The sequence below is a fragment of the Lathyrus oleraceus genome, chromosome 4 (genome assembly GCF_024323335.1).
Source record: "Lathyrus oleraceus cultivar Zhongwan6 chromosome 4, CAAS_Psat_ZW6_1.0, whole genome shotgun sequence".
Taxonomy (NCBI): Eukaryota; Viridiplantae; Streptophyta; class Magnoliopsida; order Fabales; family Fabaceae; genus Lathyrus; species Lathyrus oleraceus.
In genome coordinates this window covers 137,723,102-137,734,432 of record NC_066582.1, presented here as the reverse complement: position 1 = coordinate 137,734,432, position 11,331 = coordinate 137,723,102, and the positions used below count along the sequence as shown (strand labels likewise).

The 11,331-nt window shown below is 37.6% G+C and overlaps 1 non-coding gene across 1 annotated transcript; it reads left to right on the top strand.

Moving 5' to 3' along the window:
- The first annotated feature begins 2,968 nt into the window (after nt 1-2,968).
- LOC127078058 (small nucleolar RNA R71) lies at nt 2,969-3,075 on the top strand. Its single transcript, XR_007787804.1, has one exon. It is a non-coding gene; the product is annotated as a small nucleolar RNA R71 (small nucleolar RNA).
- Nucleotides 3,076-11,331: the final 8,256 nt, after the last annotated feature.

Genomic DNA, 11,331 nt, shown 5'->3' with positions numbered 1-11,331 from the left:
TGCAGAGATTAATGCTTGCTTTAAAAGATTAAATGCGTCATTACATATTTCATCAAAAATGAATTCAGCATCTTTCATTAAAAGACTGGTTAAAGGTTTAGTGATTTTGGAGAAGTCCTTAATAAAACGCCGATAGAATCCAGCGTGTCCAAGAAAGCTTCGGACTTCTCTGATTGTTTTTGGTGGTTTTAGGTTTTCTATAACTTCTATTTTAGCTTTATCTACCTCTATACCTTTTTCGGAAACTATATGTCCTAAAACTATTCCTTCGGTCACCATGAAATGACATTTTTCCCAGTTTAGCACGAGGTTAACCTCCACGCATCTCTCCAGGATTTTCTCAAGGTTAGCAAGACAATTGTGAAAATTGAATCCGCAAACCGAGAAATCGTCCATAAACACTTCCATGATACCATCTAGGTAATCTGCGAATATTGACATCATGCAGCGTTGGAAAGTAGCTGGGGCGTTACAGAGGCCGAAAGGCATTCGTCTGTACGCAAAAGTTCCATAAGGGCATGTAAAAGTAGTTTTTTCTTGGTCTTCGGGGTGAATAGGTATTTGGAAGAATCCAGAGTATCCATCTAGATAACAGAAGTAAGAGTGTCTGGCTAAACGCTCCAACATTTGGTCTATAAATGGTAAAGGGAAATGATCCTTCCTAGTTGCTTTATTTAATTTTCTATAATCTATACACATCCGCCATCCTCCTTCTAAACGTTTTGCTACATGTTTGCCTTTATCGTTTTGCACGACTGTGATGCCTCCCTTTTTAGGTACTACATGCACAGGGCTCACCCACTTACTATCCGAGATCTGGTATATTATACCCGCCTCAAGTAACTTAAGAACTTCCTTCTTAACAACATCACTCATTATAGGGTTTATTCTTCTCTGATGCTCCCTTGAGGGTTTTGAATCTTCTTCTAACGAAATCCGATGCATGCATACGGATGGGCTTATACCTTTCAGGTCAGAGATATTATATCCTAAGGCTGAGGGATGTCTTCGTAAAACGTCTAAAAGTTGGTTCGTTTCCTCATGGATCAAGGTAGCACTAACTATAACTGGACGGTTCATCTTTTCATCGAGGAACTCATATCTCAGGTTCTTAGGCAGTTCCTTAAGTTCTAAGGTTGGTTTCTTAGGGCATGGCATAGGATCTGGGGTAGGGGATAAACATTCGTAAAGGTTATCATCGATGTAAGGTTCTTTAAAGTCATCATCTTCCTTTATGGGGATTGATGGTAACTTAATTGTTTTTATAATTTCTTTTTGTTCTAATTCTCTAACACATTCATCAATGATATCTAAGGCATAACACGAGTCTCCCATCACAGGTGCCATAAGAAATTTCGAAAGTATAAATTCTATTTTCTCGTCACCTACCTCAAATGTCAACTTTCCTTTCTTGACATCTATTATGGCTCCTGTAGTTGATAAGAATGGTCTACCTAGAAGGATTGGTATATCATTGTCCTCTTTGATGTCCATGACGACAAAATCAGTAGGGATAAATAGTTGACCTATCCTAACAGGAACATCTTCTAAAATGCCTATCGGATATTTAACAGATCTATCGGCTAACTGAAGTGACATCTTAGTGGGTTGTAACTCTCCTAAGTTTAACCTCTCACAAACTGCTAGAGGCATTAAGCTCACACTAGCTCCTAAGTCTAGAAAAGCTTTATCGATGACATGATTACCTAAAAGGCAAGGAATGGAGAAATTTCCAGGATCTTTATCTTTCTTTGCTAATTTGTCCTCGGAAATAGCATTACATTCCAAAGGCTTCGAATCGTCAAGTCTACGTTTGTTGGTAAGGATGTCTTTCAGAAACTTTGCATAAGAAGGTATTTGAGTGATGGCTTCTGTGAAAGGGATTTCTACATGAAGTTTTTCTATAACTTTAATAAATTTTTGATACTGTTTATTGATCTGGGTTTGTTTGAGTCTATGCGGATATGGTATAGGTGGTTTATATGGCGGGGGTGGTACGTAAATTTTATCTTTAGGTTCTTCTCCTTTCTCTCGACCTTCCTGGTTTTCAGATTCCTCTAGTTCCTTTACTTTGTCCGGGGGTTTGGTACATTCCTTAGAAGTTTCGGGTTCACTCAATCTTGGGTTTGGTGGCTCATCATAAGCGTTCCCACTTCGTAGGGTAATGGCATTGGCTTGTCCTCTCGGATTTTGTTGAGGTTGTCCAGGGAATTGTCCTCCAGGTGTAGTCTGAGGGGCTTGGTTTAAAGCTACCTGAGAGATCTGGGTTTCAAGCATCTTGGTATGAGTAACTATTTGGTCAACCTTGGTTCCTAACTGAGTAATCAATTCATTAACATGAATGTTTTGGTTCATGAACTCCTTGTTTTGTTGGGTTTGAGCGGTGATAAAATTTTCCATAATTTTCTCAAGGCTCGGCTTTGGTGGTACAGGTTGCATAGGTTGATTTGATCTAGGGGCTTGATAACTAGGTCTCGGAGGTGCATTATTTTGAATAGGGTTATTGTTTTTATAGGAGAAGTTAGGGTGATTCCTCCATCCAAGGTTATAGGTATTCGAGTATGGGTTCCCTTGGGTATAGTTCACTTGCTCATAGTGGGTTTCGTTTAATAGTCTGCATTCTGCAGATTGGTGTCCTTTGGTTCCACATATCTCACAATCCGACGAAACTGCGGCTACAGTATTCGGGTTTGTGTACATATGTTCGACTTTGAGGGATAATGCGTCCATTTTAGCTTGCATCATGTCTATAGAGCTTAGTTCATGCACTCCTCCTTGGGCTTCCTTCCTCTCAATTGTCGCTCGTTCGACTCCCCATGATTGATGGTTTTGAGCCATGTCTTCGATGAGGGCACTAGCTTCAGGATAAGGTTTGTTCATCAGAGCACCGCCTGCGGCAGCGTCGATGGTCATCTTTGTGTTATAATGAAGTCCATTATAGAAGGTTTGAATGATTAACCAATTTTCTAAACCATGATGTGGGCATGCTCGTAACAACTCTTTATATCTCTCCCAAGCTTCGAACAGCGATTCTCCTTGGTTTTGGGTAAATCTAGTTATATGGTTTCGAAGAACGGCGGTCTTACTCGGGGGAAAATATCTAGCAAGAAAAACTCTTCTAAGGTTATCCCAAGTCGTAATGGAATTGGGTGGAAGGGAATCTAACCATGATAGGGCTTTATCTCTGAGCGAAAAAGGAAATAGCCTTAAACGTATTGCCTCAGGAGAAGCTCCATTGGTTTTAAAAGTATCTGCTAATTGAAGAAATATTTTTAGATGTTGGTTAGGGTTCTCGGTAGCGAGACCCGCGAATTGTCTCTGTTGCACTAGTTGCAATAGGGACGGTTTAAGTTCAAAATTATTGGCTAGGATGATTGGGTTTACTATACTAGAACTAGGTTCTTCGTTAGATGGTTGAGCGAAGTCCTTAAGAGGTCTTTGGTTTTGATCTTCGGCCATAGCTCTCTTAATTCTATGAAAGAATAAACGTGCGCGAGCGTAACATTCAGGTTCCGCCAGAGGGTTTACTAAGCTTAAACTTCCGATACTGCGAGTTCTTCGCATGGACCGGCGGGAAATAACCTAAGTCTAAACGATATAACAACAGGAAAATGAAATTTGACGAAATTGGTCCCCGGCAACGGCGCCAAAAACTTGATGCGGTTTTTTTTCGCAAGTATACGAACGCGTCAGAGTAATATAAAAGATTGTCGAATCCACAGAGACCAAGTGTCAAGCTATCGTTATCTGTTGTTATGGTGTTTATCAAAGGCAGTCAAAATAGGTGTTTTTTGTAGTGTGCAATGAAAAGTAAAGTATTTAAATAGATTTAATTAATAAAGACAGGGTCGAATGTAATTCACGTAACCAATTGATAATCCAAGTACTTGCTAATAGAACTACTTATGGGCAACGTTTCCTACTTTGAAAAGAACTAATTTAACGGGAACTGTCACTTTCGCGTATTCAGACCGAGTTGTACTCCCTAATCAAACCCTCTTATTGTCACTTATAAAAAGGCTCGCATTGCGTTAGAGTAGTAAACCTATTTTTAAGAAATATAGTATCTTAACTAAGTTGAAAGGTATTATAACCTGGACTTCTTAACCAAAAGAGGTTCTTACGAACCAGACTCTAAACTTATAAACGCGTCCGAAAATAGTTTTAAAATCTCTTTTCTTCTTAATGTTAAAAACTCCTAATGAACTAAACAAAGCGCTTTCGCTGTTTTTGAAATAGTTAAAAACAATTAAGTTTATAAAGACGTTGGACGGCTTTCGATCTTACCCAACAGAATTGAAGTGCGGGAAAACTTAAGTTGAAAGTTAAAATAGCACTTAAGTGTTTCTACGAACAATTGTACGGATTATCGGTTCAATTACGATCCTTACATTCTAACCTTTTAGATTTAGTTAGACATGGTAAAATAAAAGTGCATTAATTTAAATAAAAGTAGTGCGAGTGCGGAAAGTAAATAAAAGTAGTGCGAGTGCGAAGAAATAAATAATTTAAAGTGAGTGCGAGGAAATAAATAAAGTAAAGGCGAGTGCGGGAAATAAATAAAGTAAAAGTGAGTGCGGGAAATAAATAAAGTAAAGGCGAGTAATAAAAACCTGCTCCAATCGGAGGGCTGAGTAAATTGCAATGCGGAAATGTAAATGGCGGCAGGATTAACTTCCTTCCAAAGTGCTCCAAACTCGATTACAGACTCTATCACAGACTTGATTACCCAATTGTGGTAACACTCCAATGCGAAGCGATTACCACTATAAAATACTGAATATATGCCTAAGTGAAACAAAGTTGCTTCTGAGTTTGCCTCTGTTCTAAGTTTGGATGATTGTAAAAGTGAATTCGCGTTTCTATTTATAAGCAAGTAAAAAGATGGAAATGACTTGGATGCCCTTCAACTTGAAAATAGGAGGGAACCGTTTTTCCTCTTGTGGCGCCCGCCACAAGGCCAAAGTGAGGCGCCTTAGTGGAAGTAGTGGGAAAACGTGGGAGTTGAGGGAAGTTGAATTTGACACGTCATGGCTTGGTCTGTGGCGCCCGCCACTGGGTAGGCCATAAGCACAAAATGCTGAATTTTAGGGTTTTTAGCCCTTTTTCACTCCTTTTCTTGATCGGGGTTCCGATTAAAGTAAAAACCTGAAAACAAAGGAAAACACAGTAATAACACAACAAAATGACAATAAAACAACTAGAATGCATGTGAAATCGGAGTCGAAAATACGTAAATTTTAGTGTTATCAATAATGCAGATTTTCGGCAAACCCTTTTCCTTCTCCCTAACCAAGGTCGAGCCTTTGAGATAGATGATTCTCGTTCATCCTTCGTAACCCTTTCTCTCCAGCAGATGCTTCCCTCCTGTGAGGATTGGATGAGTATTGTTTTGGTGATACAGACCAGTGACATTTGTTTCCTTTGTGATTGTTTTGTCAGCATAATCGTCATATATACATATACATATACACATACATTTATAGATTTCATCATTTGCATTAATAATGCACTTTGTGATTCACTATTCCTCTGATCCTCTGCTATGGTGGTATCCTCCCCCCCCCCCCCCCCCCCCCACGCAGATTTGGTGTGTTTGTCCTCTTTCAATTATAGAGTGTCATCCCCTTAAGCATAAAAAATTTAACCTTTCTCATTCCCCACTGAGTTACTTCCTCGTGGATGATCATTATTTCAGTTTCCTCCCCATTTGATCGTCTGGATGGAATCACTCCCCCTGAGTTATATCCTCATTGGGTTGAGTCTTTGATTGACCGTTTATTTCTAAATCTTACCTAGATAGATGCTTTTGGTCCCCTGAGAGTCTATTACCCAATAACTGGTAATATTCTTCTCAATTTGCAAGTATCTCACTTCTTCCCCAATATCCGGCAAAAGTAACCTTTTTCTCCCTAGTGGATTCGTTTTCACGTCTCCCAGGAAGTTTATCCTTGATATGTTCATCTTAACCGATGATGGATACTCTTTCCCTTTTGAGGCTATCCTTGATATGTTCATCTTAATCGGTGACGGATATTCTCGTTTTGGTATTCTACCCAATACAAAGATAGTTGTAATCCCTATTTTGTTCCATAGAAGGTTAATTCTTGATATGTTCATCCTAATCGGTGACGGATTTCCTCTTCTTTGCGGTCTTCTGCCCAGTATCTGGTAGTTGTAAATCATGTTTCCCCTTTTGCGGAGTCTATCCTTGATATGTTCATCCTAGCCGGTGGCGGATATTCTCTTCTCGGTATTCTATCCAGTAACTGATAAATGTAATCCCTATTTTTCCCCTCGGAGTCTATCCTTGATATGTTCATCTTAACCAATGACGGATACTCTCTTTCCGATATTCTATCCAGTAGCTGATAGATATAATTCCTACTTTTTCAGGTAGTTTATCCTTGATATATTTACCCTAACCGGTAACGGATATTCTTCCTAAGGTCCCCAGGTAAGTCTATCCTTGATATGTTCATCTTAGCCGATGACGGATATTCTTCCCTTTGAGTCTATCCTTGATATGTTCACTTTAATCAGTGACGGATATTCTCTTCCTTTATGGTCTTCTGCCCAGTACTGGTAGTTGTAAATCCAATTTGATCTGGTTCTTTCCTCAGCGAGTCATCCTTGATATGTTTACCCTAACCGGTAATGGATGTCCTCTCTGACAGATTATGTTATCTCCTTTACCCAGTAATCGGTAGTGGATAATATACTTCTGTTACTCCTGTGTTGAAGATCATTTCTTCTCCAATTGAGTTCGAGTGTGTATTTCCCAGTGAGATTGTTGTTCTCTGCTTGGTTCGAGTATTTCAGCTTTGATCTGATCTACCCGTTTCCCCTGCAGGTGTTCCTTTTATTCCCCGACTGAGTCTTTCCATTGATTTATTTTCATGGAATCCCCCGCGTCCCCCAGTAGTTTTAAAGTTGTAGCCTGGCCTAAGCACGACCTTTTTATCCCCTAGAGTCTCTATCTCCCCAGTGAGTTTTCCTTACAAAATGCATTATACTCCTGCGGACTTTCGGTCTCTCCGGATTCTTTTCCTTTGTGGCAACATTTTCCCCACAAAGATTATTTTAACATTCATATCATATGCATCATGAGGTCTCTTAGGGACCAAAATTTGTTTCTATATGTTGTTATTTAAGTCCATTCTACTAAGCCGATGCGAAGATTTTAACCTTCATTTCCTCAGCTAGAACATCCTTAAATAGGGGCAGCTGTAAGACCCTAATTTTGACCCTAAGATCCCTCATGATATTCGCATCATATGCATTAACATGGGGATTACACCTTGGCATCCTCCTTACCCCTCATTCATTGGGTTTGCATTGGGAGAGGTCACTAAGCGCATTTGATTGTATCATAATTCATTTTTCTTTATTTACTAACCAAAATACCAAAAATATGTCATTGTATAGTTTAATTGCTTTTGTAGGTAGTGTGTATTCTCACCTTTGCTCTATCAAGCTTATATATAGGGTTTGAGACCCTCAATGCAAGAAGCTCAACTAATAAATGGTTTACTATGGCTCTAAGTATCATATATGCATCCCCATGATCTTCACGTGTCATTTTGATCAAGAAATCATCAAGAGTTTGGAGTCGGTTTGCCTGGGAAACCCTAATTCATTTGGGTATCTTGTGTAACTTCTTCAACAAGTTTCTTCAATAATTGATCAAATATTTCAAGGTATACTTCACCTTCCATCATCTTATGCATATATGATCCTCCATGAGTCCCAAAAGTTAAGAGAATGTCAAGCTAGCAAGTTGGTTCATGGTGGTTGACCAGAGGAAGTCAACGGATCAAAACTGGGATTCCCTAGACCCTATAGCCTACAATTTTTATCATATTAAAATGATTCCAAGAGCAACGTTCCTCTAAATGACATTAAAAACAACTTTCATGTTGAGGTCAAGATCTAGATTTGCTTGGAAAGTCATTTTTTATGGTTAAAGATTATAGGTTATTTTGTCTAAACCCTAATTTAGAGGTCAACTTCTCAAGACCATAACTTGCTAAATTTTTATGATATGAAAGTCATTCAAGTTGCATAATTAAGTTCAAGATGTCTACTTCAACTTTGATGCTTGGAGGAAGAGAAAATTCAACTTGCAAGTACATGTGACAAGAGGAAATATTATAGGTCATTTTGGGCCAATACCATTGAACAAGTGATTTTCCTCAACTTCTAAAATGCATAACTCCTTCATGCTAAATCCAAATGAGGCCAAATTTGTGACCAAATTGAAGGAATTTGAAAGCGCTACAACTTGATGAATGAGCCTTTCTCATTTGCAGTCCACATGAAAAGTTACTCAAGGTGGAAGAATTGGACATATGGCTTGACACTTAGAAATTGTTTTGATATGTTTGATTTTCCAAACTTCCACCTCAAAATTCATCATTATCCAAGCTTCTAATGAAAAATTGTTCAACATGAAAGTTATTCCTCTTGATCTAACCTTTCCAAAAAGTCCAAATTCATATCATTTGGACAAAACATGAATGACTTGCGCGTGGCTTAAAGTTGAAGGACCATTTGGAAGATTTCAAGTTCCATTTTTCATACACGAATGCATGGCTTATTAACATGATTTCAGCATTGCTTACACATAATTTTAGACCTAAGTGCATCATTTGATGGGCCTATCACACGCCCATGCAAGTGAGATTTTCAATTTTTATCCAAAAATGGAAGTGTGCAATTATCAATCTATTTGGCTATAAATAGAAGCTCTCTTGCTCAGAATTGAGGACCCTGGCGCGCAAGTTTTGAATCAGCAACCCTAAACCATCACCATTAAAGGATAAGCTTGAGGATTTTCTTTGAAAATCGAGTTCAAATCTCCAAATGTTTTGAGATTGAAACTCCAGGAGTCCATCTCTTTCCTTGATCCATTTCCACTCCATCAAGCATCTGAAGCAAGGCCAAGCATAATTGAGAGCAAGATCGTGTCAATCTGAGCTACATTGAAGGTGATTTTTCAGATTTTTCCACTCTTTGATTCTCTCTTATTTCTCCACTATTCTTGTTGATTTTTGGTTGTCTGAAGTTCTACCAATGTAGGCAACAAGATTGAGTTGCTTAGAGGTCAAATCGAAGCAACTCAGATCATGATCCTCAAAATTCAACTCCATGTATCTTCCTATATACTTGGAGTTAGAAAAAATTGAGGCCGGATTCGAGCTCTTGAGCATTTTTTATTTAAATTCATGTCCTCTTCTTTCATTTTGGTGATGGTTGAAGGTGGACCAATCCGGTGAGGTCCACAGGAGAAGAAGACCGGAGCTCTGACTCCGGCGATGTGTTGGCATGTCTCTGAACCACATGATCCATCCAATTTGTTTTAATCTCACGCATTGGTTGTAATTACCATGTTTGCTGCGCTGTTGACTCAAGACCACACGAACGCGCGTTAGGGACCATCTGATATGTCACCTAAATTAATGAGGGAGATCAGGTGGTCCACGTATTTTTGATTTTCTGATTTTTCATTTTAATTGCTTTATTTTCATTAATTCATATTAATTTTAATCTTGATCCAAAACATATGGGACTTTCACCAAAAAAATTCAAATATTTTTCTCTTTTATTTTCTGAATTAAAATTATTTTTTGGATCAATATTAATATTTTTCATGATTTAATTATTTTTGTACATATTTTTAATTGTTTAAAAATACTTTTTAGTCTCCAAATATAAAGAAATTTGTTGTCCAACGTCCTTTGACCTTGTTTGACCTATGATAAATCTCTTAACCATTTATTTGGTGTTTTGAAGAGATTTAAGGTTTTTGATCAAACATAATTTAATTTAATGCATTTTGAATTGCTTTTTAATAGTTTAATTGTGAATATATTGTGTTGAGCTATTTTTGTTGACTTGTGGAGTTTGACTATTGTGTTTGGGCCTTGGTCAAGGTTTGTTTGATTTTTTTGGATTAAAATCATTGGATTTAGGGGATTGATGAAATGTACATTTCATCTCCCAAAATGAACGAATGATTTTAATTTAATAAAAGTCCTCGCATGACCAATTTGTGTTTGTCTTATTCCCCCTCCCTCTTCATCTTTAATCCCCTTCTATCCCATTCATTCCATTGATCCATGATATCTTTATATCCTAAGGCTAATTGGTTCATAAATCAATACAAGTATGGATGATATTAGGTCCACTCTATTTGCCATTTTCTTTTTAAGTGTGGTATGTTTTAGGAGCATGGTTCATCATACCATATCTCTAACATCCATTAACACTAAAAAATTTATTGCTCGGCCTCAGATAGTTGTGACTTCTACATAAGTCCAATTACGATTGCTTAACATAGCGCTAAATTTTGACCCAAAAGGCATAGCATTCTAATAAGTGGGATTGTAAGTCTCCCCCATTTCATGGTATTGTGTGGAAACTTGGCCTTTTTTCCTTCCTTTGTAAGATGTCTTGGTTCAAGGATCCATGCTTGTGAATAGAGGGTTGAGTGTTCTCCAAAAAATGACTTAAACAATTGAAAAGCAAAAACAATACTAACATCTAATCAACTAATATTTGACTAACTTTTAATTTCAATCCATTTACTTTTATGCATTTTAAATTCAAGCCTTTTATCATTTGCCATTATTCATATCACTTAACTTGTTTATTTTAATGTCATTTTTGACTTTACTCACTTGAGTCATATATTGTGATTATATTGTGATTGTATATACTTGTTTGTGTATTTTGTTTGTGTTTGTGGTCTTTTGACCTTAAGATACTTAATAAACAACAAAAACTCTAAAAAATGTTTGTGTAGACTGTTGGATTTGATCTGAGCTTTGGACTTAGAATTAGGCAACATTTCCTATGCAAAAGGACTTGGCCAATGCCAACTTTTCTGAAGCCAAGTTCTTGTTATTTGAACTTTCATCTGATGTAAGTTTTGAGATCCACTTGAGTTCATCTACTACATGGTCTTGATGCAAATGTTATTTTGAACCTGTGTCCAGTGCCTTATTCTGAGCCATTCAAGGAGTATGTCCTCTAATACATGGGAGATTATGAAGAAGGCTATGAAGTTTCTTGCTTGGATGTGGCTATCTTTATCTGATGTTTCGCTCTTCATCTTGCTATTTGCGTATTGATATTGCTTGATTCTAAAGTCCAAGGGAAAAGTGGGTTTCTATATGACATTCTTGTCTATTGGATTGCATCCCATTGGTCATATATTTTCAACTCTTAACTTTTAAATTTTTGCTTAGGATTAGTCTCTTCATCTCCTCCCATTTCTTAAATTTCAAATCTCTCCTCTCTTTCAAGATCTTATTTGCTTGTGATTTC